The 4,531-nt window shown below is 41.8% G+C and overlaps 1 protein-coding gene and 1 pseudogene across 10 annotated transcripts in view; both read left to right on the forward strand.

Moving 5' to 3' along the window:
* NAA35 (N-alpha-acetyltransferase 35, NatC auxiliary subunit) overlaps positions 1–4,531 on the forward strand; it is a 109,550-nt gene that overhangs the window by 44,864 nt on the left and 60,155 nt on the right. The window lies entirely within an intron of this gene.
* Positions 3,136–4,202, forward strand: LOC101655946 (annotated as a pseudogene).

Raw genomic sequence — 4,531 nt, forward strand, 5'->3', positions numbered from 1 at the left:
TGACCTCCTCCCTGGGTGACGGACAACAGAAAAGTGGGTGAAGGGAGACGTCAGACAGGGCAAGATATGACAAAATAATAAGTTATAAATTATCAAGGGCTCATGAGGGAGAGGGGAGCGGGGAGGGAGGGGAAAAATGACCTAATACCGGGGGCTTGCTTAAGTGGAGAGGAAATGTTTTGAGAATGATGAGGGCAATGAATATTCTAATGCTCTTTACACAATTGATGTATGTATGGTTTGTGATAAGAGTTGTATGAGCCCCTAATAAAATTATTTTAAAAAAAAAGGAAACGAAAGGAAAGAACATGCTCAGTGTGTTAGTTACATAATCTGGTGTCAATCTGAGAGGATTATGAGTGAAGGGGTAGAGTCTATTCTAGCAATTGATCATAGCCAATGAGGCCTCTGTGTGGGCATGGCCTTCTGAAAATTCTGTATTTTCCTGTATTGTCCTCCTTGGAGGTGGGAGACACCTTTTTCTCTCTCTTGCTCAGGTGCTCAGACCATTGTGTGGCTTCCTTAGCTAGTTCTCTGCCTCAACTTGTGAGCTACACTACCTGTGGGACACCCAACCCGTGGACCATGTCGCTAGAGCTTGAAGTTCCTTCGAGACCTGTTTTGCTACACTGCTGGTGTATACATTGCTTGAGCTGGGGACTGTCAGATCCTGTCATTTGGCTGACTGTTGGTGACCCGCCCTGCTGTTTGCTGTCTGGCTGTACTGCCTCTGTGGAAAACTCAACTGTCTGCTTCCTTGACCTTGGACCCAGCAGCTCTTGTGAGATGAAGGACTTCCAGTATATTAACTTTTCATGGAAGTGAGTTGAACTGAACCCTCTGTACTGCTTTGTGGACTAATTAGCTGTTATATTCCTTTGTGCTGTATATATAGATACAACCATACGTGTCCTGGTTTTGTTTCTTTAGAAAATCCTGTCTAACACACTCAGCATATCTGAAACGGAAAGAACTCAAGAAAAAACTCAGCCTTTGAGTTGCAATGCTAAAAAATTATATGGGCCAAATATTGAATGATGCATGAAGCATTAAGAGAAGATGGAAAGAATACACACTGTACCAAAGAGTCAACATTCCACCATTTTTTAGGAGGTAGCATATGAGCAAGAGCCATTGGTGCTGAAAGAAGTTCAAATTGCACTGAATGCATAAGTTAAAAACGCCCTAGAAATTGGTGGAATACCAATATAAAATGTTTCAGCCATCTAAAGAAGCATTGGAAGCACTCAGTCTATGCAGAACATTTGGAATACAGCTACTTGCCCAACTGACTAGAAGAGATTCATATTTGTGTCCATTTCAAAGAAAGGTGACTCAACAGAATACTCAAACTATAGAACAATATCAGTGATATCGCACACAAATTAACTTGTTGAAGATCATTCAACAATGGTTGCAACAGTAAATTGACAGAGAACTTCCAGAAGTTCAGGCTGGATTCACAAGAGGACCTAGAAAAAGGGATATTATAGCTGATGTCAGATGGATCTTGGCTCAAAGAGAATACTAGAAAGATGTTTACTTATGCGTCAAAGACAATGCAAAGGCATTTGACTGTGTGGACCACAATAAACTGAATAATCTTTAGAAGAATAGGAATTCCAGAACACTTAATTATGCTCATGAGGAATTTGAACATGGATCAAAAGGCAGTTGTGAGAACCGAACAAGGAGATACTTAATGGCTTAAAATCAGGAAAGATGGGTGTCAACATTGTATCCTTTCACCATACTTGTTCAATCTTTATGCTGAGCAAATCAGAGAATTTGGATTATATGAGGAAGAATGTGGCATCAAGAATGGTTTATTAACCTTAGATATGCAGATAACACTGCCTTGCTTGCTGAAAGTGAGGAGGAATTGAAACACTTGCTCATGAAAATAAGTTTGCAGCCATCCTTATGGATTATGACTCAATGTAGAGAAAATCAAAATCATTACAACTGGACCAATAGATAGTATCATGATAAATGAAGTAAAGATTGAAGTTGCCAAGAATTTTGTCTTGCTTGACTCCACAATCAATGCTCATAGAAGCAGCAGTCAAGAGATCAAAAGATGTACTATATTGCATCCTTAGGTACATTTGCTGCATAAGACACCCCCCCCCCCTCTGAAAACCATTTTGTTGGTAGCTAATACAGATGCATCATTGTATTGTTCAGTCACATCAAGCAGTATTGTACAAATGCTACCTAATCAGTTTTCAAAACATCAAGACCTCTTTAGAGTATTATAGAACAAAGATATTACTTTGAGGACTAAGGTGTGCCTGACCCAGGTCATGGTACTCTCCATTGCCTCACATGCATGTGAAAGTTGTACATTGTATCAGGAAGACTGAAGAAGAGATGCAGTTGGATTGTGGTACCGCAGAAGAATATTGAAAGTAATGTGGACTACTAAAAGGACAATTTTAAGATGGCTAGACTTTGTCTTACATACTGTGCACATGTTTTCCAGAGAGACCAGTCCCTGGAGAAGGACATCTTGCTTGTTAAAGTGGAAGGCCAGTGAGGGAGAGGAAGGTCCTCAAGGAGATGGGTTAACACGTGTTTCATTTTGTTGTACAGTGGCTCGTTCTGTTGTGCATAGGGTCACTGAGTAGGAGATGACTCACAACAGGCATGTGTGCGTACACACACACACACACACACACACACACACCATGGGTTTCTGAGACTGTCACCATTTATGGGAGTAGAAACCCTTTCCTCTAAGCAGCTATTGGTGGTTTGAACTGCCAAGCAGTGCAGATTTCAGTCTGACTTATAATCACTATACCATCAGAGCTCCTTGGGCTTTAATAGATAGTTGGATATTAGTCTAGTAATTTTTTTGTACACTAGTAATACCAAATGCACATATTTTATTTTTCACTTGTATTTCTCATTCTATGATGCATCAAGTGTATGTGTATCTTGCTTTATTGGCAAATACTTGGGCTGTAAAGTGCTGATGCCACTTAGACTGTTGGTTTGCTTTGAGTTAGAACTGACGATGGCAGTGAGTGATTTTGATTGTAAAAATAGCTGTAAACTTGGGCAAACCAATTCCATTTCTTTACTTGTGAGAGGAGAAAAAAATCTTTCTGAAATCATTACAAAAAATAGGCCATGAGGGGCCAGCCCCAATCCCAACTACGTGGACACCTGCCCATCGCTTCTGGAAGATCCATCACGATGGCCGCCCAAGGAGAACCCCAAGTCCAGTTCAAATTCGTACTAGTGGGTGGTGGTGGTACTGGAAAAACGACATTTGTGAAACGTCACCTGACTGGTGAATTTGAGAAGAAGTATGTAGCTACCTTAGGCGTTGAGGTCCATCCCCTTGTGTTCCATACTAACAGAGGACCTATTAAATTCAACATGTGGGATACAGCTGGTCAAGAAAAATTTGGAGGACTGAGAGATGGCTATTATATTCAAGCCCAGTGTGCCATTATAATGTTTGACGTAACCTCAAGGGTTACTTACAAGAATGTGCCTAACTGGCATAGGGATCTGGTTTGAGTATGTGATAACATACCCATCGTGCTGTGTGGCAACAAAGTGGATATTAAGGACAGGAAAGTGAAGGCAAAATCCATTGTCTTCCACTGAAAGAAGAACCTTCAGTACTATGACATTTCTGCCAAAAGTAACTACAACTTTGAAAAGCCCTTCCTTTGGCTTGCTAGAAAACTCATTGGCGATCCTAACATGGAGTTTGTTGCCATGCCTGCTCTTGCCCCACCAGAGGTGGTTATGGACCCAGCTCTGGCAGCCCAGTATGAACATGATTTAGAGGTTGCGCAGACAACTGCTCTCCCAGATGAAGATGATGACCTGTGAGAGAACAAAGCTGGAGCCCAGCGTCAGAAGTCTAGTTTTGTAGACAACTGTCCTGTGATGTCAGTGGTGCAGCGTGTTTGCCACTCTTATTATAGAGCTAAGCAGAATGTGCCTATCTTTGGGATGCTGAAGGAGATGAATGGGCTTCGGAGTGAGTGTGGCAGTTAAAAACCTCTCCTTTTTTTTTTTTTTTGGACCCACATATCTAGCTGTTTGGGAACGCATTTTTCTTTCTTGAAATTCAAATACAAGACTGCTACAGTCACATCACAATGTTCAGTGTGACGTTTTGTTTGTTAACTGTCATTCCCATTCCTTTTCGTTAGAATAAAGTTGTATTTCAAATATCTAAAAAAAAAAAAATTCTGCCCCCAGAAGAATTTATTTTAGAGGACAGCAGCACTGAATCTGTGGCTCCGGGAGAGGGACATGTCTGATCAGAGCACATGGGAGCAAATGAAGGGGGAGGAAGAGAGAGTGGAGCACATCCTGGCCCACCAAGCCTTGAGGACGGTATTCCCTCTCAGAGCAGCCAATCCACAGAGAAGACCACATGGCCGGCCCCACTATGAGACACATCCCTCACTGACCCACAGCCCTACAGGGGACAACACTGGAGACACAGTGTGGAAATTCTGCCCGATCTGATCCCACCACACCAAGGCAAAACACTAAG

The sequence above is a fragment of the Echinops telfairi genome, unplaced genomic scaffold (genome assembly GCF_000313985.2).
Source record: "Echinops telfairi isolate 266 unplaced genomic scaffold, ASM31398v2 ScPeMD7_7429;HRSCAF=8467, whole genome shotgun sequence".
In the NCBI taxonomy this organism is placed as follows: Eukaryota; Metazoa; Chordata; class Mammalia; order Afrosoricida; family Tenrecidae; genus Echinops; species Echinops telfairi.